The 25,944-nt window shown below is 51.8% G+C and overlaps 1 protein-coding gene across 2 annotated transcripts in view; it reads right to left on the reverse strand.

The window, feature by feature from the left end:
- Positions 1-25,944, reverse strand: part of c1qtnf4 (C1q and TNF related 4) — a 193,376-nt gene that overhangs the window by 136,931 nt on the left and 30,501 nt on the right. The window contains exon 2 of one of the 2 annotated variants that reach the window (XM_086008456.1): positions 18,181-18,406. The exons of the other annotated variant lie outside the window; for it this stretch is intronic. The gene's annotated coding sequence lies outside the window, so the exon portion shown is untranslated. The remainder of the gene's footprint in view (positions 1-18,180; positions 18,407-25,944) is intronic. 2 annotated transcript variants of the gene reach the window in all.

The raw sequence follows: 25,944 nt of genomic DNA on the forward strand, positions 1-25,944 counted from the left end.
TGCACTGAGCTGGGCTGGTACACTGAGCTGGGCTGGTGTACTGAGCTGGGCTGGTGTACTGAGCTGGGCTGGTGCACTGAGCTGGGCTGGTGTACTGAGCTGGGCTGGTGTACACTGCTGGGCTGGTGTACTGAGCTGGGCTGGTGCACTGAGCTGGGCTGGTGTACTGAGCTGGGCTGGTGTACGCTGCTGGGCTGGTGTACTGAGCTGGGCTGGTGTACGCTGCTGGGCTGGTGTACGCTGCTGGGCTGGTGTACGCTGCTGGGCTGGTGTACTGAGCTGGGCTGATGCACTGAGCTGGGCTGGTGTACACTGCTGGGCTGGTGTACTGAGCTGGGCTGGTGTACTGAGCTGGGCTGATGCACTGAGCTGGGCTGGTGTACTGAGCTGGGCTGGTGTACTGAGCTGGGTTGGTGTACTGAGCTGGGCTGATGTACTGAGCTGGGCTGGTGCACTGAGCTGGGCTGATGTACTGAGCTCGGCTGATGTGCTGAGCTCGGCTGGTGTACACTGCTGGGCTAGTGTACTCTGCTGGGCTGATGTACTGAGCTGGGCTGGTGCACTGAGCTGGGCTGGTGTACTGAGCTGGGCTGGTGCACTGAGCTGGGCTGGTGCACTGAGCTGGGCTGGTGTACACTGCGCTGGACTGGTGTACTGAGCTGGGCTGGTGTACTGAGCTGGGCTGGTGTACTGAGCTGGGCTGGAGTACTGAGCTGCGCTGGTGTACTGAGCTGGGCTGGTGTACTGAGCTGGGCTGGTGTACTGAGCTGGGCTGGTGTACTGAGCTGGGCTGGTGTACTGAGCTGGGCTGGTGTACTGAGCTGGGCTGGTGTACTGAGCTGGGCTGGTGTACACTGCTGGGCTGGTGTACTGAGCTAGGCTGGTTTACTGAGCTGGGCTGGTGTACTGAGCTGGGCTGGTGTACTGAGCTGGGCTGGTGTACTGAGCTGGGCTGATGTACTGAGCTGGGCTGATGCACTGAGCTGGGCTGGTGCACTGAGCTGGGCTGGTGTACTGAGCTGGGCTGGTGTACTGAGCTGGGCTGGTGTACACTGCTGAGCTGGTGTACTGAGCTGGGCTAGTGTACTGAGCTGGGCTGGTATACAGAGCTGGGCTGGTGTACTGAGCTGGGCTGCTATACTGAGCTGGGCTGGTATACTGAGCTGGGCTGGTGTACACTGCGTTGGACTGGTGTACTGAGCTGGGCTGGTGTACTGAGCTGGGCTGGTGTACTGAGCTGGGCTGATGCACTGAGCTGGGCTGATGTACTGAGCTGGGCTGGTGTACTGAGCTGGGCTGGTGTACTGAGCTGGGCTGGTGCACTGAGCTGGGCTGATGTGCTGAGCTCGGCTGATGTGCTGAGCTCGGCTGGTGTACTCTGCTGGGCTGGTGTACTGAGCTGGGCTGGTATACTGAGCTGGGCTGGTGTACTGAGCTGGGCTGGTGTAGTGAGCTGGGCTGGTGTACTGAGCTGGGCTGGTGTACTGAGCTGGGCTGGTGTACTGAGCTGGGCTGATGTGCTGAGCTCGGCTGGTGTACTGAGCTGGGCTGATGTACTGAGCTGGGCTGGTGTACTGAGCTGGGCTGGTGTACTGAGCTGGGCTGGTGTACTGAGCTGGGCTGGTGTACTGAGCTGGGCTGGTGTACTGAGCTGGGCTTGTGTACTGAGCTGGGCTGATGTACTGAGCTGGGCTGGTGCACTGAGCTGGGCTGGTACACTGAGCTGGGCTGGTGTACACTGCTGGGCTGGTGTACTGAGCTGGGCTGGTGTACTGAGCTGGGCTGATGCACTGAGCTGGGCTGGTGTACTGAGCTGGGCTGGTGTACTGAGCTGGGTTGGTGTACTGAGCTGGGCTGATGTACTGAGCTGGGCTGGTGCACTGAGCTGGGCTGATGTACTGAGCTCGGCTGATGTGCTGAGCTCGGCTGGTGTACACTGCTGGGCTAGTGTACTCTGCTGGGCTGATGTACTGAGCTGGGCTGGTGTACTGAGCTGGGCTGGTGCACTGAGCTGGGCTGGTGTACTGAGCTGGGCTGGTGTACACTGCGCTGGACTGGTGGACTGAGCTGGGCTGGTGTACTGAGCTGGGCTGGTGTACTGAGCTGGGCTGGAGTACTGAGCTGCGCTGGTGTACTGAGCTGCGCTGGTGTACTGAGCTGGGCTGGTGTACTGAGCTGGGCTGGTGTACACTGCTGGGCTGGTGTACTGAGCTGGGCTGGTGTACTGAGCTGGGCTGGTGTACTGAGCTGGGCTGATGTACTGAGCTGGGCTGATGCACTGAGCTGGGCTGGTGCACTGAGCTGAGCTGGGCTGATGTACTGAGCTGGGCTGGTGTACTGAGCTGGGCTGGTGTACACTGCTGGGCTGGTGTGCTGAGCTGGGCTGGTGTACTGAGCTGGGCTGGTATACTGAGCTGGGCTGGTGTACTGAGCTGGGCTGGTATACTGAGCTGGGCTGGTATACTGAGCTGGGCTGGTGTACACTGCGTTGGACTGGTGTACTGAGCTGGGCTGGTGTACTGAGCTGGGCTGGTGTACTGAGCTGGGCTGATGCACTGAGCTGGGCTGATGTACTGAGCTGGGCTGGTGTACTGAGCTGGGCTGGTGTACTGAGCTGGGCTGGTGCACTGAGCTGGGCTGGTGCACTGAGCTCGGCTGATGCGCTGAGCTCGGCTGGTGTACTCTGCTGGGCTGGTGTACTGAGCTGGGCTGGTATACTGAGCTGGGCTGGTGTACTGAGCTGGGCTGGTGTACTGAGCTGGGCTGGTGTACTGAGCTGGGCTGGTGTACTGAGCTGGGCTGGTGTACTGAGCTGGGCTGGTGTGCTGAGCTGGGCTGGTGTACTGAGCTGGGCTGGTGTACTGAGCTGGGCTGGTGTACTGAGCTGGGCTGGTGTACTGAGCTGGGCTGGTGTACTGAGCTGGGCTGGTGTACTGAGCTGGGCTGGTGTACTGAGCTGGGCTGGTGTACTGAGCTGGGCTGATGTACTGAGCTGGGCTGGTGTACTGAGCTGGGCTGGTGTACTGAGCTGGGCTGGTGTACTGAGCTGGGCTGATGTACTGAGCTGGGCTGGTGTACTGAGCTGGGCTGGTGTACACTGCGTTGGACTGGTGTACTGAGCTGGGCTGGTGTACACTGCGTTGGAGTGGTGCACTGAGCTCGGCTGGTGTACACTGCTGGGCTAGTGTACTCTGCTGGGCTGGTGTACAGAGCTGGGCTGGTGTACTGAGCTGGGCTGGTGTACTGAGCTGGGCTGGTGTACACTGCGTTGGACTGGTGTACTGAGCTGGGCTGGTGTACTGAGCTGGGCTGATGTACTGAGCTGGGCTGGTGTACTGAGCTGGGCTGGTTTACTGAGCTGGACTGGTGTACTGAGCTGGGCTGGTGTACTGAGCTGGGCTGGTGTACTGAGCTGGGCTGGTGTACTGAGCTGGGCTGATGTACTGAGCTGGGCTGGTGTACTGAGCTGGGCTGGTGTACTGAGCTGGGCTGGTGTACTGAGCTGGGCTGATGTACTGAGCTGGGCTGGTGTACTGAGCTGGGCTGATGTACTGAGCTGGGCTGGTGTACTGAGCTGGGCTGATGTACTGAGCTGGGCTGGTGTACTGAGCTGGGCTGGTGTACTGAGCTGGGCTGATGTACTGAGCTGGGCTGATGTACTGAGCTGGGCTGGTATACTGAGCTGGGCTGGTGTACTGAGCTGGGCTGGTGTACACTACGTTGGACTGGTGTACTGAGCTGGGCTGGTGTACTGAGCTGGGCTGGTATACTGAGCTGGGCTGATGTACTAAGCTGGGCTGGTGTACTGAGCTGGGCTGGTGTACTGAGCTGGGCTGATGTACTGAGCTGGGCTGATGTACTGAGCTGGGCTGGTGTACTGAGCTGGGCTGATGTACTGAGCTGGGCTGGTGTACTGAGCTGGGTTGGTGTACTGAGCTGAGCTGATGTACTGAGCTGGGCTGGTGCACTGAGCTGGGCTGATGTACTGAGCTGGGCTGATGTGCTGAGCTCGGCTGGTGTACACTGCTGGGCTAGTGTACTCTGCTGGGCTGATGTACTGAGCTGGGCTGGTGCACTGAGCTGGGCTGGTGTACTGAGCTGGGCTGGTGCACTGAGCTGGGCTGGTGTACTGAGCTGGGCTGGTGTACACTGCGCTGGACTGGTGTACTGAGCTGGGCTGGTGTACTGAGCTGGGCTGGTGTACTGAGCTGGGCTGGAGTACTGAGCTGCGCTGGTGTACTGAGCTGGGCTGGTGTACTGAGCTGGGCTGGTGTACTGAGCTGGGCTGGTGTACTGAGCTGGGCTGGTGTACTGAGCTGGGCTGGTGTACACTGCTGGGCTGGTGTACTGAGCTAGGCTGGTTTACTGAGCTGGGCTGGTGTACTGAGCTGGGCTGGTGTACTGAGCTGGGCTGATGTACTGAGCTGGGCTGATGCACTGAGCTGGGCTGGTGCACTGAGCTGGGCTGGTGTACTGAGCTGGGCTGGTGTACTGAGCTGGGCTGGTGTACACTGCTGGGCTGGTGTACTGAGCTGGGCTAGTGTACTGAGCTGGGCTGGTATACTTAGCTGGGCTGGTGTACTGAGCTGGGCTGGTATACTGAGCTGGGCTGGTATACTGAGCTGGGCTGGTGTACACTGCGTTGGACTGGTGTACTGAGCTGGGCTGGTGTACTGAGCTGGGCTGGTGTACTGAGCTGGGCTGATGCACAGAGCTGGGCTGATGTACTGAGCTGGGCTGGTGTACTGAGCTGGGCTGGTGCACTGAGCTGGGCTGATGTACTGAGCTCGGCTGATGTGCTGAGCTCGGCTGGTGTACTCTGCTGGGCTGGTGTACTGAGCTGGGCTGGTATACTGAGCTGGACTGGTGTACTGAGCTGGGCTGGTGTACTGAGCTGGGCTGGTGTACTGAGCTGGGCTGGTGTACTGAGCTGGGCTGATGTGCTGAGCTCGGCTGGTGTACTGAGCTGGGCTGATGTACTGAGCTGGGCTGGTGCACTGAGCTGGGCTGGTGTACTGAGCTGGGCTGGTGTACTGAGCTGGGCTGGTGTACTGAGCTGGGCTGATGTACTGAGCTGGGCTGGTGCACTGAGCTGGGCTGGTACACTGAGCTGGGCTGGTGTACACTGCTGGGCTGGTGTACTGAGCTGGGCTGGTGTACTGAGCTGGGCTGATGCACTGAGCTGGGCTGGTGTACTGAGCTGGGCTGGTGTACTGAGCTGGGTTGGTGTACTGAGCTGGGCTGATGTACTGAGCTGGGCTGGTGCACTGAGCTGGGCTGATGTACTGAGCTCGGCTGATGTGCTGAGCTCGGCTGGTGTACACTGCTGGGCTAGTGTACTCTGCTGGGCTGATGTACTGAGCTGGGCTGGTGCACTGAGCTGGGCTGGTGTACTGAGCTGGGCTGGTGCACTGAGCTGGGCTGGTGTACTGAGCTGGGCTGGTGTACACTGCGCTGGACTGGTGTACTGAGCTGGGCTGGTGTACTGAGCTGGGCTGGTGTACTGAGCTGGGCTGGAGTACTGAGCTGCGCTGGTGTACTGAGCTGGGCTGGTGTACTGAGCTGGGCTGGTGTACTGAGCTGGGCTGGTGTACTGAGCTGGGCTGATGCACTGAGCTGGGCTGGTGCACTGAGCTGGGCTGGTGTACTGAGCTGGGCTGGTGTACTGAGCTGGGCTGGTGTACACTGCTGGGCTGGTGTACTGAGCTGGGCTGGTGTACTGAGCTGGGCTGGTATACTGAGCTGGGCTGGTGTACTGAGCTGGGCTGGTATACTGAGCTGGGCTGGTATACTGAGCTGGGCTGGTGTACACTGCGTTGGACTGGTGTACTGAGCTGGGCTGGTGTACTGAGCTGGGCTGGTGTACTGAGCTGGGCTGATGCACTGAGCTGGGCTGATGTACTGAGCTGGGCTGGTGTACTGAGCTGGGCTGGTGTACTGAGCTGGGCTGGTGCACTGAGCTGGGCTGATGTACTGAGCTCGGCTGATGTGCTGAGCTGGGCTGGTGTACTCTGCTGGGCTGGTGTACTGAGCTGGGCTGGTGTACTGAGCTGGGCTGGTGTACTGAGCTGGGCTGGTGTACTGAGCTGGGCTGGTGTACTGAGCTGGGCTGGTGTACTGAGCTGGGCTGGTGTACTGAGCTGGGCTGGTGTACTGAGCTGGGCTGATGTACTGAGCTGGGCTGGTGTACTGAGCTGGGCTGGTGTACACTGCGTTGGACTGGTGTACTGAGCTGGGCTGGTGTACACTGCGTTGGACTGGTGCACTGAGCTCGGCTGGTGTACACTGCTGGGCTAGTGTACTCTGCTGGGCTGGTGTACTGAGCTGGGCTGGTGTACTGAGCTGGGCTGGTGTACTGAGCTGGGCTGGTGTACACTGCGTTGGACTGGTGTACTGAGCTGGGCTGATGTACTGAGCTGGGCTGGTGTACTGAGCTGGGCTGGTGTACTGAGCTGGACTGGTGTACTGAGCTGGGCTGGTGTACTGAGCTGGGCTGGTGTACTGAGCTGGGCTGGTGTACTGAGCTGGGCTGATGTACTGAGCTGGGCTGGTGTACTGAGCTGGGCTGGTGTACTGAGCTGGGCTGGTGTACTGAGCTGGGCTGATGTACTGAGCTGGGCTGATGTACTGAGCTGGGCTGGTGTACTGAGCTGGGCTGATGTACTGAGCTGGGCTGGTGTACTGAGCTGGGCTGATGTACTGAGCTGGGCTGGTGTACTGAGCTGGGCTGGTGTACTGAGCTGGGCTGGTGTACTGAGCTGGGCTGATGTACTGAGCTGGGCTGGTGTACTGAGCTGGGCTGATGTACTGAGCTGGGCTGGTGTACTGAGCTGGGCTGGTGTACACTACGTTGGACTGGTGTACTGAGCTGGGCTGGTGTACACTACGTTGGACTGGTGTACTGAGCTGGGCTGGTGTACTGAGCTGGGCTGGTGTACTGAGCTGGGCTGATGTACTGAGCTGGGCTGGTGTACTGAGCTGGGCTGCTTTCTGCACCATTTCTAAAAGGGGTAAAGATTGGGTCGCGCCTGCTTTTTGATGCTAACTTCGCCAGGGTGCTTCCCCTCCCTCCTCGGGCACTCCAGTTCGATATTGCAGTGCTGCGTGCCGTAGCGCCAAGTGCCCTGGCACGTAGCGCTACAGTACTGCAGGCCCCCCTCTCACCAGGGAGCGGGGGTACCAGCAAAAGAGCCCGGTTGGAGCCTGGTGCCCTGAGGAGGGCAGAGAGGGCATGTGCTGGCAGGCAGCCTACAAACAAAATGGCCACCCAGCACCTTCCCTTTAAATATTGTGGCCCCGGCCACAAGTACACCCCCCGGACCCTGTTGGGCATAGCGTCCGGCGGTACGTCAGGGGGCGCGACCCAAGTTTGGGAGCGGGCCGCTGCGCACGGCGATGACGTCATTGCTGGAGGTGCAGCACCGCGGGGCGCTAATGCCACCGCTAACCTCCCGCTGAATTTCACAGGAGGCATTAGCGCCGCCCCTTGGGGCGGTAATGGGAGGCACAAAGCAACCGAGACTTCCCCCACAGTATGCACAACCTCAAGTGCCTTCAGTCACTTGGCCACTTTACCATCGATTGCCTCTGATTGTAAGGATGGGACAACTATTATTCTCCATGTGAGTGTGTTGCACTGTTTACATTAGCTGCTCCACAAATCAGAAGCTAACGTGAACTTGAAACATAACAGATGGTGTCCGTCTCTCTCCCAGCTCCTCAACAGAAGTGCCTTCCATTGGCTCCTGGTGAATGTGGTAAAGTCTAAGCTCAGCTACAGTTCCATTACCACGGTGGCTAATCTCAGGCTGTGACACTTCTTCCTCATATCCTTTGGATTTCTGAGCTGCCACTGACAGGCTTAGTAATCCCTATCCAGGTAGCCTGCACCCAACCATGGCTAGTGGGCAGTCCTGCGGGCCAGAAACTCCTCCTGGTTCTCATGCTTGTGTCCAGAGTTCAGTGAGTTCAGAAGACAGGTCTTTGAGAAGGCAGTGTGCATTCCGTTCTGCTTCTTTCCGCACAGCTATATTTAGGGCCTGTTGTGAAGTACTGGTAACTAACAGCCCATAAACTGCCTGAGCAGGGTGAGAATGAGTGTCAGCGCAGCTACACGCTGATTGGCCGCTTTCAATTGGGTGAGATTACCGAATTTATGAGACATGAACCTGACTGACGAAACCTCGATGGTGCTGACAGTTTGATGGATGAGTGCCACTCACATAGAGAAATGGGAAAACTTTAATACTCATTTCTAAAGGAAGAAAATATGCCTGAACAATGGGTTGCAGGCAGAGAGAGAGAGAAAAATCAATTGACAGAGAAAGAGGCAGAGGTGGATGGGGAGACAGAACGAGATGGAGACATATGCCAGTACATGCAGTACTAACAGATGAAAGGTGCCAGACATTCATTTTCATCAATCACAATCGCTACAAAGTACTCTTTAAATATCAATTCATACAGAATGATTCCCCCACACCAACATGCAAATGTTCAGATCGGAAAAAAAATCAACAAAACAGCAGAATGTTGCTATTGGCACAGCCGCGGGCTGCTTGGATTGAAAGAGCTCCTCCATCTCACTCTCTTTCATCTGCTTTTCATACAAAAAATCCTAACTCTGTTACAAACCCCACCAGAGTGTGTAATGTGTCAGATATCGACACTGTGACCAGCAGAAACCACTGCTTGGAGCTAAGATCATCAATAACATCAGTAGTTAATTATAGGAGAGAATGTTAGCGAAGAGGAAAAGAGAGAGAAGGGAAATAAGGAGAGAACGAAGGAAGCGACCGTGAATGAGAAAGAAATAGGAGAGGGAAAGAGCAAGGGATGCAAAGAGGGAAAGAGAGAGAGAGGAAGGATAGGGAGGGAAAGGGAGGAAGAGAGTGACATGGGAGGCAGAGAGCTCAGGAAACAGAAAGAGAGAGAGAGAGAGAGAGCTCAGGAAACAGAAAAAGGGAGAGAGAGAGCTCAGGAAACAGAAAGAGAAAGAGAGAGAGAGAGAGAGAGAGAGAGCTCAGGAAACAGAAAGAGAAAGAGAGAGAGAGCTCAGGAAACAGAAAGAGAGAGAGAGAGAGAGCGAGAGAGAGAGAGTGAGAGAGAGAGCGAGAGAGAGCTCAGGAAACAGAAAGAGAGAGGGAGAGAGAGAGCTCAGGAAACAGAAAAAGAAAGGAGAGAGAGAGAGAGCTCAGGAAACAGAAAAAGAAAGAGAGAGAGAGAGAGAGCTCAGGAAACAGAAAGAGAGAGGGAGAGAGAGAGAACATAAGAACATAAGTGTGATGAAATATGCCATTCATCAGACTCTGTAGTTAACTGTATATATTGTATTGCCTGCTCCGGTGTTTGTACCTTGTATTGTGTATAGGGCACCGCCCCCTTTGTGTGTCGGCTCCACCCATACCTGGCCCTACTTAAGGCAAGTCCAGGCTTCTCTTGCAGTAGAACAGCAGCACGCTAGGTGAAGCTAGGTGCAGACACCAGCATCTTTTCTTTGCCAATAAAAGCCTTGTTTTATTCTGCTAACTTCGAGTCTTGAAGTTATTGAGGCGCATCAATTTTATTAGCAAACTTTTAACGATGGATCAACTTTTGAAACCGGAACGCTTGGATTTGGACCCGCATGCTTCGGCTGCATCGGCACGGTTTGGACACTGGTGCCAGTGCTTGGAATTCTTTATGGCCAACTCCGAAGCCGTCACAGCCTCTAAAGCCACCGGAGATGTGAAACTCAGGATCCTGCAGAATCGGGTAAGCCACCGGGTTTTTCCACTCAAACAAGACGCCGCCACCTACCTGGATGCCTGCAACATTCTAAAGGCCCACTATCAGCGGCCTACCAACGAGGTGTACGCCAGGCACCTGCTTGCTACCTGCACACAGCGACCCGGAGAGTTGCTAGAGGACTTTCCAGTCACCCTAAAAGTGCTTGGCAAAGACTGCAAATGCAAAGACGTGAAAGCCACGGTATACACAGATGAGCTGATTCGGGATGCCTTTATCGCAGGCCTTAGCTCCAATTACATCCGGCAAAGACTGCAAGAGAAAACGGGCCTAGATCTGACACAGGCTGTGGACACAGCGCGATCATTGGATGTGGCTCAGAAGAACTCTGACTCCTACTCGTCAGGCCGCGCGGCCCACGCCGCCTCTGCTTCCCCGCCCGGTAGCCCAACACCGTCGGGGCCTTGCTCTCCCCCCAGAAGCCCTACGACCGCCGCGACGCATCGGGGCCCCAAATGCTACTTCTGCGGGCAGCCGAAGCACACCAGGAACCTGTGCCCGGCGAAAGGCACCACCTGCTTTAAGTGCGGTTAGAAGGGGCACTTTGGGAAGGTGTGCAGAGGGAACCCCGCAGGCAAAACCGCCACCGCCGCGTGCGTGCCGTGGGAGCGGCCATCTTGGACGTCATCTTGTCCGACCTCGTGGGGTCCGCCATCTCGCGAGCAGACAGCGTGGATGCCATCTTACCCGGCCTCGTGTGGCCCACCATCTTGTCCCGATCAGGGCCCTACAGTGGCATCGATCACAGTGGACCAGTCCAGACCGCACCCACTATCCAAATCGATGGTGGACATTGAGGTAAATGGGTGCAAGGTTAAATGTTTAATTGACAGCGGGAGCACAGAGAGCTTCATTCACCCTGATCTGGTACAACGACTCTCTCTAACTATAGTCCCTACTCAGGGCACGATCTCTATGGCCGACAAAACCCAGATATCGACTATTGCGGGTTACTGCGCGGTACGATTGTCCGTTAAAGACACTGTATATAATAATTTTAAACTGTTAATTATGAAGGATTTATGTGTGAGCGTGATCTTGGGCCTGGATTTTCAGTGCCACCACCAAAGCATCACGCTCAATTTCGGTGGGACCCAGCCGCCCCTCACAGTGTGCGGTCTGGCTACCCTGAAGGTAAAGCCGCCTTCGCTATTCGCGAACCTTACCCCTAACTGCCGGCCAATAGCGACCAAAAGCAGGAGGTACAGCTGGGAGGTCAGGCGGTTTATCGCGACCGAGGTAGACAGGCTCCTGAAGGAGCGCATTATTGAACGCAGCAACAGCCCGTGGCGCGCCCAAGTGGTGGTGGTGAGAGGTAGCGAGAAGAAGCGGATGGTGATTGACTATAGTCAAACAGTCAACATCTATACCCAACTAGACGCCTACCCGCTACCCCGCATATCCGAAATGGTGAACCAAATCGCCCAATATCGGGTGTTCTCCACCATCGACCTCAAGTCAGCGTACCACCAGCTCCCTATCAGACCAGAGGACCATTTGTACACCGCCTTCGAGGCAAACGGACACCTCTACCAGTTCCTCAGAGTCCCCTTTGGGGTGACGAATGGGGTCTCGGTCTTTCAGAGGGAGATGGACCGCATGGTCGATGACCACCACTTGCAGGCAACCTTCCCCTATCTCGACAACGTCACCATCTGCGGCCACAACCAACAGGACCACGACTCAAACCTCGCGAGGTTTCTGAAAACCGCACAAAAACTCAACCTCACCTACAATGAGGACAAGTGCGTTTTCAACACCACGCGCCTCTGCATACTAGGCAGCGTGGTGGAGAATGGGGAAATCGGACCAGACCCGACCGATTGCGCCCCCTACGGGAGCTGCCCCTGCCCAACACTCCCAAAGCCCTGAAAAGGTGCCTGGGGTTATTCTCGTATTATGCCCAATGGGTCCCTAACTACTCCGATAAAGCCCGTCCCCTCTTGAAAGCATCCTCTTTCCCGCTCTCTGCTGAGGCCTATGCTGCCTTCAAAAGCATTAAGCAGGATATTGAGCGGGCCACGCTACAGGCAGTGGACGAGAACACTCCCTTTCAAGTGGAAAGTGATGCGTCTGACTTTGCCTTGGCGGCCACCCTCAACCAGGCAGGGCGGCCCGTAGCTTTCTTCTCGAGGACCCTCCAGGGGCCCGAGATCAGACACTCCTCCGTGGAAAAGGAGGCCCAAGCCATCGTGAAGGCAGTGCGCCACTGGCGGCACTACCTAGCCGGCAAACGCTTCACCCTACTTACCGACCAGCGTTCGGTAGCGTTTATGTTCAATAATAAACAGAGGGGGAAGATTAAAAATGATAAGATTCTTAGGTGGCGGATCGAGCTCTCCACCTTCGAGTACGACATCATATACCAGCCGGGGGCCCTTAACGAATCCCCCGACGCCCTCTCACGAGGGATGTGTGCCAACGCCACCGGGATCGGCTACAGACCCTCCACAACGAACTCTGCCACCCAGGGGTCACACGGCTGTTCCACTTCATAAAGTCCCGCAACTTACCCTACTCGATTGAGGAAGTTCGGTCCCTGACCAGGAACTGCCGCACTTGCGCTGAGTGCAAGCCTCGGTTCTACCGCCCTGATAGAGCCCACCTAATCAAAGCTACACGGCCCTTTGAGCGGCTTAGCTTAGATTTCAAGGGCCCCCTCCCGTCCGTCGACCGCAATGTTTACTTCCTGAACATTGTGGACGAATACTCCCGTTTCCCATTCGCCTTCCCCTGCCCAGACATGACCAGCGCCACGGTCATTAAATGCCTCAACAGCCTGTTCTGCCTGTTCGGTATGCCAAGCTATATCCACACGGATAGGGAGGCGGCCTTCATGAGTGAAGAGCTACGCCAGTACATGCTGTCCAAGGGGATTGCCACGAGCCGTACCACCAGCTACAACCCCCGGGGTAACGGTCAGGTGGAGCGAGAGAACGGGACAGTATGGAGGGCAGTCACCCTAACTCTAAGGACCAAGGGCCTCCCTATCTCCCGCTGGCAGGAAGTCCTCCCAGATGTGCTCCACTCAATACGGTCACTATTGTGTACCGCCACTAATGCCACGCCTCATGAGCTAATGTTTGTGTTTCCCCGGAAATCCACCTCAGGTGTATCCATACCGTCATGGCTCTCCACCCCAGGTCCGGTACTTCTGCGAAAGCATGTGAGGGGTCACAAGACGGACCCGCTCGTGGAGCCAGTGCACCTGCTCCATGCCAACCCACAATATGCGTATGTCCGGCACGCCGACGGACGGGAGGACACTGTGTCCATAAAAGACCTCGCCCCAGCCGGTAACAACAGCAACAACGACTACAACAACAACAACAACCACAACAACTATTACCCACCCACTCCACCCACTATTCTTTCATCACCCCCGGAAGAACACCAGCCAACGGTACCCCCACCACCTACCCCCCCACCACCTGCTCCTTCAACAACCCCGGTGGCGCCCCTGGCAGAGACCCAGGAGACCACCCGGGACACCCAGCCGGCACCCGCGGCACCACAACCATTACGTCGGTCACAGAGGACTATCACACCCCCGGACAGACTAAATCTGTAGAAGGGGTGAATGTGATGAAATATGCCATTCATCAGGCTCTGTAGTTAACTATATATATTGTATTGCCTGCTCCGGTGTTTGTACCTTGTATTGTGTATAGGGCACCGCCCCCTTTGTGTGTCAGCTCCACCCATACCTGGCCCTACTTAAGACAAGTCCAGGCTTGTCTTGCAGTAGAACAGCAGCACGCTAGGTGAAGCTAGGTGCAGACACCAGCATCTTTTCTTTGCTAATAAAAGCCTTGTTTTATTCTGCTAACTTCGAGTCTTGAAGTTATTGAGGCGCATCAATAAGAACATAAGAAATAGGAGCAGGAGTAGGCCAATCGGCCCCTCGAGCCTGCTCCGCCATTCAATAAGATCATGGCTGATCTGATCCTAACTGCCAATCCACTATCACAGAACCATCTCCTGCATCTAACAGAATTAGACACACGAAATAGGAGCAGGATCAGGCTACACGGCCCCTGGGCCCGCTCCACTAACCACAGGGCCATGACCGATCCGAACCTAGACTCATGTCCAAATTCCTGCCCGCTCCCCGTAACCCTTAATTCCCTTTACTTCTAGGAAACTGGCTATTTCTGTTTTAAATTTATGTAATGATGTAGCTTCTACAGTTTTTTGGGGCAGCATATTCCATGGACCTACCACCCTCTGAGTGAAGTAGTTCCTCCTCATCTCAGTTTTGTAAGAGCAGCCCCTTATTCTAAGACTATGCCCCCTAGTTCTAGTTTCACCCATCATCGGGAACATCTTCCCTGCATCCACCCGATCCAACCCCTTCACAATCTTATATGTTTCAATAAGATCGCCTCTCATTCTTCTGAACTCCAATGAGTAGAGTCCCAATCTACTCAACCTCTCCTCATATGTCCATCCCCGGGATTAACCGAGTGAACCTTCTTTGTACTGACTCGAGAGCAAGTATGTCTTTTCTTAAGTATGGACACCAAAACTGTACGCAGTATTCCAGGTGCGGTCTCACCAATACCTTGTACAACTGAAGCAATACCTCCCTATTTTTATATTCTATCCCCCTAGCAATGAAAGCCAACATTCCATTGGCCTTAATCACTTGCTGCACCTGCATACTAACCTTTTGAGTTTCGTGCACCAGGATCCCCAGATCCCTTTGTACTTCAGTACTTTCCAGTTTCTTGCCATTAAGATAATAACTTGCTCTTCGATTTTTCCTCCCAAAGTGCCTAACCTCACACTTTCCAGTATTGTATTCCATCTGCCAAATCTCTGCCCACTTACTTAGCCTGTCTATGTCCCCTTGAAGGTTTTTTATGTCCTCCTCACTCACTACTTTCCCCCCCATCTTAGTATCATCTGCAAACTTTGATATGTTACACTCGGTCCCCTCCTCCAAATCGTTAATATAGATTGTAAAGAGTTGGGGACCCAGCACTGACCCCTGCGGAACACCACTAGTTACTGATTGCCAGTCTGAGAATGAACCATTTATCCCAACTCTCTGCCTTCTGTTAGATAGCCAATCCTCTATCCATGCCAGAATATTACCCCCAATCCCGTGATTTTTTATCTTAAGCAATAATCTTTTGTGTGGCACCTTGTCAAATGCCTTTTGGAAGTCTAAATACACTACGTCCACTGGTTCCCCTTTATCCACCCTATATGTTACTTCCTCAAAGAACTCCAGCAAATTTGTCAAACATGACTTCCCCTTCATAAAACCATGCTGACTTTGTCCTATTAAATTATGATTATCCAAATGTCCTGTTACTGTCTCCTTAATAATGGACTCCAAAATTTTACCTACCACAGACGTTAGGCTAACCGGTCTATAGTTTCCAGCCTTCTGTCTACTGCCCTTTTTAAATAAGGGTGTTACATTAGCAGTTTTCCAGTCTGCCGGGACCATTGCTGAGTCCAGGGAGTTTTGGAAAATTATTACCAATGCATCCACAATCCCTACCGCCACTTCCCTCAAGACCCTAGAGCTCAGGAAACAAAAAGAGAAAGAGAGAGAGAGGAAGGAAACTGAGGGAGAGAGAGAGAGAGAGCTCAGGAAACAAAAAGAGAGAGAGAGAGAGAGAGAGAGCTCAGGAAAAAGAAAGAGAAAGAGAGAGAGAGAGAGCTCAGGAAACAAAAAGAGAGAGAGAGCGAGCTCAGGAAACAGAAAGAGAAAGAGAGAGAGAGAGCTCAGGAAACAGAAAGAGAAAGAGAGAGAGAGCTCAGGAAACAGAAAGAGAAAGGGAGAGAGAGAGAGCTCAGGAAACAGAAAGAGAGAGAGAGAGAGAGGGAGAGAGCTCAGGAAACAGAAAGAGAGAGAGAGAGAGAGAGAGAGAGCTCAGGAAACAGAAAGAGAAAGGGAGAGAGAGAGCTCAGGAAACAGAAAGAGAGAGAGAGAGCTCGGGAAACAGAAAGAGAGAGAGCTCAGGAAACAGAAAGAGAAAAAGAGAGAGAGAGAGCGCTCGGGAAACAGAAAGAGAGGGAGAGAGAGAGAGAGAGCTCAGGAAACAGAAAGAGAAAGAGAGAGAGAGAGAGAGAGAGAGCTCAGGAAACAGAAAGAGAGAGAGAGAGAGAGAGAGCTCAGGAAACAGAAAGAGAGAGAGAGAGAGAGAGCTCAGGAAACAGAAAGAGAGAGAGAGAGAGAGAGAGAGAGCGCTCAGGAAACAGAAAGAGAGAGAGAGAGCTCAGGAAACAGAAAGAGAGAGAGAGAGAGCGCTCAGGAAACAGAAAGAGAGAGAGCTCAGGAAACAGAAAGAGAGAGAGAGAGAGCGCTCAGGAAACAGAAAGAGAGAGAGAGAGAGCTCAGGAAACAGAAAGAGAGAGAGAGAGAGAGAGAGAGCTCAGGAAAAAGAAAGAGAAAGAGAGAGAGAGAGAGCTCAGGAAACAAAAAGAGAGCGAGAGCGAGCTCAGGAAACAGAAAGAGAAAGAGAGAGAGAGAGCTCAGGAAACAGAAAGAGAAAGAGAGAGAGAGCTCAGGAAACAGAAAGAGAAAGGGAGAGAGAGAGAGCTCAGGAAACAGAAAGAGAGAGAGAGAGAGAGGGAGAGAGCTCAGGAAACAGAAAGAGAGAGAGAGAGAGAGAGAGAGAGAGAGATCAGGAAACAGAAAGAGAAAGGGAGAGAGAGAGAGCTCAGGAAACAGAAAGAGAGAGAGAGAGCTCGGGAAACAGAAAGAGAGAGAGAGAGAGCTCAGGAAACAGAAAGAGAGCTCAGGAAACAGAAAGAGAAAAAGAGAGAGAGAGAGCGCTCGGGAAACAGAAAGAGAGGGAGAGAGAGAGAGAGAGCTCAGGAAACAGAAAGAGAAAGAGAGAGAGAGAGAGAGAGAGAGAGCTCAGGAAACAGAAAGAGAGAGAGAGAGAGAGAGAGAGAGCTCAGGAAACAGAAAGAGAGAGAGAGAGAGAGAGAGCGCTCAGGAAACAGAAAGAGAGAGAGAGAGCTCAGGAAACAGAAAGAGAGAGAGAGAGAGCGCTCAGGAAACAGAAAGAGAGAGAGCTCAGGAAACAGAAAGAGAGAGAGAGAGAGAGAGCGCTCAGGAAACAGAAAGAGAGAGAGAGAGAGAGAGCTCAGGAAACAGAAAGAGAGAGAGAGAGAGAGAGAGAGAGCTCAGGAAACAGAAAGAGAGAGAGAGAGAGCTCAGGAAACAGAAAGAGAAAGGGAGAGAGAGCGAGCTCAGGAAACAGAGAGAGGGAGAGAGAGAGCTCAGGAAACAGAAAGAGAGGGAGAGAGAGAGAGAGAGAGCTCAGGAAACAGAAAGAGAAAGAGAGAGAGAGAGAGCTCAGGAAACAGAAAGAGAAAGAGAGAGAGAGTGCTCAGGAAACAGAAAGAGAGAGAGAGAGAGAGAGAGAGAGAGCTCAGGAAACAGAAAGAGAGAGAGAGAGAGAGAGCTCAGGAAACAGAAAGAGAGGGAGAGAGAGGAAGGAAACTGAGGGAGAGAGAGATACAGAGATAAAAAGCAGGGGATGAGGGTAAGATATGTGGAGAGACTGAAGGGGACAGAGGTAAAGAGAAAGAGAGTCCTCCCCTTCCCTAATATCTCCTTTAGTGGTGTCCATGTTTTTTCTTACGTTCCTGTGAAACGCCTTGGGACATTTTTCTACATTAAATGTGCTATATAAATACAAGCTGCTGTTTGGAGAGATGTGTTGTGATACAGAGAAACAAAGAACACAGGGAGAGCAAGACTGAGGGAGAGAAAGAAGGACAGGGAGAGACAATCTGAGAGGGATGAGCAAATGGGAGAGAATGAGAAAGGGTGAGAGAGAGACTGGGAGAGGCCGATCTTCTTTCACCTTTGTACAGGTGAATGGAACCATTTTATAAACTGCCAGTAATGTGAACTCACATCATCAAACCATCAGAGCTGTGTGTGGCACACTGGAGTCATTGTTAAACAATGCTCGAACCATCTCATTGATATCTACAGGTCGGGGCAATAACCCTGGGTTTAGAGAAACCAGGTTCTACTTTCACCCTCTCCACACTCCAGCTAACCACAGCCACGGACAGTACCTGCCTCTTTGAAGGCTGCACCTCCCTGCACTGCCCTTTATTACCAAATACACACTGAGGGGGATGCAGGGAGAAATTATATTTAATTCTGTATATGAAAAGAAAGCGGACAACTACCCAAACTCGCCGTGATTCTGCGTTCTGTGTGCAACTGCAAAACCAAACCTTGGATTCGCTTTGACAGAGATGTAGAGGCAACTAGCTGCAGCCGGCTAGAGATTGATAGGAGTTATCACCCAAAGACTATCTAGATTTTAAAAGGATACTGGGCTGAACACAGGCTCCTCAGAAGGTGCTTTGTGTGCCTTGCTCACTCAGTAGCTGCTTTTCTCTTACCTCAGTGATTCTGCGTCAGTAGAGTCTCGGAGTCAGTTTGGGGTTGGTATTAAGTCCCTCTTGAGATCCCTGGTGTGTGAGAATAGGGTGAGTAAGACTCGCCCATGCACATGCAGCCAATGCTCCTATTCACCAGCCCACGGTTGCACTGTAGCTGTGAAGTGCTCGCTGCTCCGTGTCTGGATGTAGCACAGAAGCAGGGGGTGCTGGCATCAAACAAGGGGAACTGTGAAGGACAACGGTGGAGCCAGAATCAGTGACAATGCTGCACACGACCTCCATCGCTTCTCCTGATCAATTCAACCTTCCCAGGCTGTGCACTCCCCCTTCATATCATCTTACGTAATGCCGCAGGCCAGTGAGAACGTGCAATCAACTTCAGTTCATTATCTCGTACCTGGAGTGTGTACTTTACACTGTGTCAGGGATACCGAGGGTGACTGAGGGTTTGGAAGACAACAACAACTTGTATTATATAGCATTTTTAATGTAGTAAAATATCCCAAGGTGCTTCACAGGAGCGTTATCAAACAACATTGGACACCGAGCCACACAAGGAGATATCAGGGCAGGTGATCAAAAGCTTGGTCAAAGAGGTAGGTTTTAAGGAACATCTTAATGGAGGAAAGAGAGGCAGAGAGATGGAGAGGTTTAGGGAGGGAATTCCAGAGCTTGGGGCCTAGGCAGCTGAAGGCACGGCCACCAATGGTGGAGTGATAGAAATTGGGGATGCTCAAGAGGCCAGAATTGCAGGAGCACAGATATCTCGGAGGGTTGTAGGGCTGGAGGAGATTACAGAGATAGGGAGGGGCGAGGCCATGGAGGGAAAGCAAGTATAAGAATTTTAAAATCAAGGCATTGCTTAACTGGGAGCCAATGTAAGTCAGCAAGCACAGGGTTGATGGGTAAACAGGACTTGGTGCGAGTTAGGACACAGGCAGCAGAGTTTTGGATGACCTCAAGTTTACGGAGGGTAGAAAGTGGGAGGCCGGCCAGGAGTGTATTGGAATATCAAGTCCAGAGGTTACAGTGGCATGGATGAGGGTTTCAGCAGCAGAAGAGCTGAGGCAGGGGCCGAGTCAGGCGATATTATGGAGGTGGAAATAGGCGGTCTTAGTAATGGTGCAGATATGTGGCCGGAAGCTCACCCCAGGTTCAAATACAACATCAAGGGTGCTAACTGTCTGGTTCAGCTCAGACAGTTGCCAGGGAGAGGGATAGAGTCAGTGGCTAGGGAACGAAGTTTGTGGTGGGGACTGAAGACAATGGCTTTGGTCTTCCCAATATTTAGTTGGAAGAAATTTCTGCTCATCCAGGACTGGATGTCAAACAAGCAGTCTGACAATTTAGAGACCGTGGAGGGGTTGAGAGAAGTGATAGTGAGGTAGAGCTGGGTGTCACCAGCGTTAATGTGGAAACTGATGCTGTGTTTTCGGATGATGTCACCAAGGGGCAGCATGTAGATGAGAAATAGAGCATAAGACCATAAGAAATAAGAGCAGCAGTAGGCCATATGGCCCCTTGAGCCTGCTCCGCCATTCAATAAGATCATGGCTGATCGTCAACCTCAACTTCACTTTCCTGTCCTATCCCCATATCCCTTGATTCCACTAGAGTCGAAAAATCTATCGATCTCAGCCTTGAATATACTCAACGACTGAGCAGCCATAGATTCCAAAGATTCACAACCCTCTGAGTGAAGAAATTCCTCCTCATCTCAGTCTTAAATGGCCTACCCCTTATCCTGAGACTATGCCCCCTAGTTCTAAACACTCCAGCCAGGGGAAACAGTCTCTCAGCATCTACCCTTTCAATCCCCATTCAGAATCTTATATGTTTCAATGAGATCACCTCTCATTCTTCTAAACTCCAGAGAGTAAAGACCCATTCTACTCAATCTCTCCTCATAGGACAAACCTCTCATCCCATGAATCAATCTAGTGAACCTTCATTGCACCGCCTCTAAGGCAAGTATATCCTTCCTTCAGTACGGAGACCAAAACTGTACACAAAACTGTTCACACAGTACTACTGGCTGTGGAGGGGGCCAAGGATATATCATCCAAGCATAGGGAACATCACCAGATACCAACACAGACAAAGGTCTTGTCACAATATGGGGCTGTACTGTAGAAGGTGGCTCACACCTGAAAGCCTATTCTGGACTGGTTGCCCCTCGGGTACCATACTGCTGTACATAGGGTAACAATGGCTCTACATGTAGTAATACTGGCTGTACATGTAGTACTACAGGGTGTACCTGTGGTAATACTGGGTGTACATGTGGTAATACTGGGTGTACATGTGGTAATACTGGGTGTACATTTGGTAATACTGGCTGTACATGTAATATTAGCTGTACATGTGGTAATACTGGCTGTACATGTGGTAATACTGGGTGTACATGTGGTAATACTCACTGTACGTGTGGTAATACTGGCTGTACGTGTGGTAATACTGGCTGTACGTGTGGTAATATTGGGTGTACGTGTGGTAATGCTGGCTGTACATGTGGTAATACTGGCTGCACATGTGATACTACTGGCTGTACATGTGGTAATACTGGCTGTACATGTGGTAATACTGGCTGTACATGTGGTAATACTGGCTGTACATGTGGTAATACTGGCTGTACATGTGGTAATACTGGATGACGTAAGAAAACTACGAGGCACTTGTCTGAATATTAAACAAGGCTTTAATCAATTGTTTCTCAACATGGAGGTCTAGTTGTCCTTCACTAGTTCCTGTTTACAAAATGTCATGAGAAAGCTGGGCCCGTGCCTGAGTATTTATACTCTCCCCGGACAGCGCCACCAGCAGGCCGCCCAGTATTATTTCATAAGTCATTTCTACATGAATGGCAAGATTCATGTCATTCTTCCCGCCTGTAAGATTAGAAGTCCGTCGGCTTCTTTCTACCGAATTAATCGGACTAAGAATAGACACAGTCATTTGGATCTCCATCGGTGGCCGGAAGGCATGTCTCCTCGGATCGTGTTTTGGTCCCTGGGTCGCTTAGTTCGTACCAGCGGGCTGGCAGAGTCCTAGTCGCCTTGATCGACCCGAGGGGGACTGGGGAGACCGTGGCTCCGGGTGCATTTGGATCTCCGTTGGTGGTCGGAAGGCACGTCTCCTCGGACCGCGTTTTGGTCCCTGGGTCGCTTAGTTCATACCAGCGGGCTGGCAGAGTCGAACTGGGGAGATCATGGCTCCGGGTGGGGGCCCCCACAGGCGCAGAGCTGGCTTCACCCTGCCCAGTAGTCGGTGACTGACCGGCATCCTGGCTTCGGGTGGCCATCCCGCAGGGAGCACTCTGTTACCCGGGTTGATCCGGCGGAATAGCTGGCAGATCCCTTGATGTCCCGGGTAGGACATCATCCTCAGAGGAGCGCAGGTTATCGGCGTCATTAATACGGATCCCACCATCGATTGGGTCCGTGGGACCGGTTGGGCAGGGAGCCAGATCCCGAAATGACACTGCGGATTCCCAGCCATCAGGGTACCGCACGTACGCGTACGTGGGATTGACATCCGTCAGTTCCACTTCATCGACGAGGGGATCACTCTTAGAAGATCGGACAAATCTTCGGAGCAGCACGGGGCCAGGAGCTGCCAACCATGATGGTAGGGACGTCCCATGAGTGGAGCAACGCTGGAACCTGAAGAATCGTTCATGAGGAGTAGCGTTGGTGGATGTAGAAAGAAGAGACCTGATGGAATGCAATGCGTCAGGGAGCATAGTTTCCCACTGCTGGTCCGATAGGTTGTGTGACCTCAGTGCAAGACGAACAACGTTCCAAATGATAGCGTTGTATCTCTCAACCTGTCCGTTTCCAATGGGATGATGCGGTGTTGTTCTACTTATGTTCTTATGAATCGCCACAAGAAATAGGAGCAGGAGTAGGCCAATCGGCCCCTCGAGCCTGCTCCGCCATTCAATAAGATCATGGCTGATCTGATCCTAACCGCCAATCTACTATCACAGAACCATCTCCTGAATCTAACAGAATTAGACACACAAAATAGGAGCAGGATCCTATATTTGGGAGAGATAACTTTTGAGTTCGCTTGACATGAAGGAGGGACCCCGATCAGAGTGGATGAAATTGGTCGTACCGCAAAGGGAAAAGACCTGATCGAGGCATTTGATCACTGTGGAAGTAAGCATATTGGGACAGGGGAAAGCAAAGGGAAAGCGTGAATATTTGTCCACCATAGTAGCAAGTAGGTGTTTCACGTTGAGGAAGGCAGTGGCCCTTTAAAGTCAATGCTAAGTCGCTGCATAGGCTGTGTAGCGTGTATGAGCGAGCCATCCAACGGACGGAAGAATTGCGGTTTTAATTCCGCGCAAATTCTACAAGTGGAGCATATTCTTTTCATGTTGTCCATAGAAAATGGGAGACTTTTAGATCGCACGAAGTGTAACATACGGGTAACGCCAGGATGGCATAAGTCAGTATGAAGATCCGCAAGAGTCGAAGTTGACATGGAAGAGCAGAATGCACGTGTGAGGGTATCCGGGGCCACATTCTCTTTGCCGGGTCGATAATGTATGGTGTATCCAAAGGCGGCTAATTCCATCCACCAGAGCTGTATTTTGTTATTCTTGATCTTAGTGCATTTCCGGTTATCCAGCATAAAGGCGACGGAGCGCTGATCGGTTATAAGCGTGAAATGGCGACGAGTGAGAAAATGACTCCATTTACGTACTGCTTCGATGATAGCCGTAGCCTCCTTCTCGACAGGAGGATAATGGAGCTCGCTACCCTGCGAAGTTCTGGACAGAAATGCAACGGGCCGACCACCTTGATTCAAGGTAGCTGAGATCGCCACTCCGATGCATCGCACTTGACCACGAAAGGGAGATTTTCATCAATGGAACGAAGCGTGGCTTTTTCCAGTTGTTGCTTGAGGAGGTCAAAAGCTGCAATAGCCGTTGCCTCCAACAAAAATGACTTTGTGTGAAGCAGGGGCTGGATCTTGTCGGAAAAGTGGGGTATCCACTTCGCATAATAGGCGAACATGCCGAGGGCCCGACGAAGAGATGTTTCATTGACTTCATTGACTTCAAGAAAGCCTTTGACTCTATCTGGCACGAAGGGCTCTATTACAAACTTCTTCAGTGTGGAATAGGGGGCAAAGTCTATGACCTTATTAAATCGATGTATCTGAAAAATAAATGCGGTGTCAAAATTGGAGACAAACGCACCTGTTTCTTCACCCAGAGAAGAGGCGTCCGGCAAGGCTGCAATTTGAGCCCGACCCTGTTCAACATATACATAAATGAACTAGCAGACATGCTGGAGCAAAGCGAGTCACCGGGTCTATGTCTCCTGGATGGAGAAGTGAAATCCCTGTTCTATGCGGATGACCTGGTTCTGCTGTCTCCCACAGAACAGGGATTACAGCAACAACTAGACCTACTCGACAAATACTGCCAAAATTGGGCCCTAACAGTAAATCTAAAGAAAACCAACATCATGATTTTTCAAAAAAGGCCCAGGTGTCAGGAAAACAAATACCAGTTTACTCTCAGTGATACCATCATAGGACACACTATGAGCTATACTTACCTTGGTCTAACCATTACAGCATCAGGGAGCTTCAGCATAGCAGTGAATGCACTAAAAGAAAAAGCCCGAAGAGCCCTATATGCAATAAAAAGAAAATTCTACAACATCCAAATCCCATTCAAAATCTGGCTAAAAATATTTGACAGCGTAATCCTGCCGATTGCGCTGTACGGTAGTGAAGTATGGGGCCCGCTCAATCACCATAGCTACACTAAATGGGAAAAACACACAATAGAAGCCCTACATGCAGAATTTTGCCGAAGCATCCTTCGCACCCAAAGGAAAACACCAACAAATGCATGCAGAGCCGAACTAGGCAGATACCCACTGATAATAAACATCCAAAAACGAGCACTAAACTTCCTAAATCACCTCAAATCTAGCTCCCCAGACACCCTTCATTTTAAAGCCTTCCAGACCCAAGAGCTAAACCCAGAAAAGAGTCCCCTGAGTCAGCTGCTACTGAAACTAAGTACTCCTACTCAGCCGGACCCTGACCAGTCCCAGACCAACACTGCCGTCCAAACACCAATCCGAGTGAACCAAATCATTAAACAAAGCAAAGAAACCTACCTGGAACATTGGAACAAAATAACCAAAAGCCAAAGCAGATTAGAATGTTACCGGGCCCTAAAAAGAGAATATAAACTGGCAGACTATCTCTCGACCATCAGAGACACAAAACAGAGACAGACCCTCACCAGGTACAGACTAAGCGACCACCAACTGGCAATTGAAAAAGGAAGATACAAGAAATCCTGGCAGCCTAGAGAGAATAGAATATGTGATCAATGTCTGGCCGGCGAGGTTGAGACAGAGATGCATTTCCTCCTAAAATGCGAAAAATTCAACACATCAAGAAACATATTACTTGACAAGCTCAGCCAAACAACCCCAGATTTCAAGGAATTGGATGACCTGTCAAAATTAAGATTAGTCCTGGGAGAAGGAGACAGACCATACCTTGGTGCCAAATATGTAACAACATGTCACAACCTGAGGACTGTTTAAAATTAATACTGAATATACCCACTGATGTACAAAGACTGTTTAAATTAATATTGTTTAAAGTAATATTGTATGTACCCAACGAAGGTCAAAATTGTTTGACACCTACAGAATGTTGGAAAACTGTACTTTTTGTTATGTAAGCTTTGGCAATATGGTTCCCTGTAAACTTTCATGCCAATAAAGCATTTGAATTGAATTGAATTGAGAACCAAGATTCATAGGAGGAGGGAGCTCCTGAAGCGGATGAAGTCGCTTCGGATCCGTTTTGATGATACCATTGCCCACCCAGTAGCCAAGGATGTTGACCGATGGTACTGATTTCACAGATTTGGACTGATTTAAGGTTAAGTTGTGACGATGGAGAACATCAAGAAATTTCTGGAGGTTGGCATCATGCTCCTTCTGGTCATGACCAGCAATGGTGATATTATCCAGATATGGAAAAGTGTCCGTTAAGTTCTCCTGTTTGACTAGGCTATCCATTGCCCGTTGAAAGACGGCCACCCCATTGGTGACCCCAAATGGAAGGCGACAAAACTGGTGAAGCCGACCATTGGCCTCAAAGGCCGAATTCTTTTTGTCAGAGTCCTTTAACGGTACTTGATGGTATGCGCTCTTTAAGTCAAAATTTGAAAATACCTTGTAGTTGGCAAGATTATTGACCATGTCATCGATGCGTGGTAGTGGGTAGGCATCCAGGTCGGTATACTGGTTAATAGTTTGTGAGTAATCATTGCAAAGACGTTTCTTGTGTTGCTTCAGAGGATTTTTAACAACGATGACTTGAGCCCGCCAAGAAGATGAACATGGCTCAATGATACCATCAGCTAGAAGGCGAGAGATTTCTGCCTCGATAAAGGATAGATCATTTTGGCTGAAACGTCATGATTTAGTGTCTATGGGCTTACATCGGGGGGAAAGCTTGGCAAACAAGGAGGGCTTGTCGAGCGAAGCCGCCGAACACGCACAAAACGGTACTTTGGAAATAGTAAGCTCCGGCTTTGACCCTCCAAACTCGAAAGTGAGTCTTTTGTGTTGTTTCTGGAAATCCTGTCCCAGGAGCACATCACTGCATAGGTTTTTGAGCACCCCGAGCCGGGTGGAGAAATAAGTGCGGCCATTGAGAATAAGGTTGACAAGACAAAAGCCAGAAGAGTTGGTGGTCAGTGTCATCAGA

Source organism: Somniosus microcephalus, chromosome 15, assembly GCF_052327205.1.
Source record: "Somniosus microcephalus isolate GS21.2 chromosome 15, FLI_Smic_1.0, whole genome shotgun sequence".
Taxonomy (NCBI): Eukaryota; Metazoa; Chordata; class Chondrichthyes; order Squaliformes; family Somniosidae; genus Somniosus; species Somniosus microcephalus.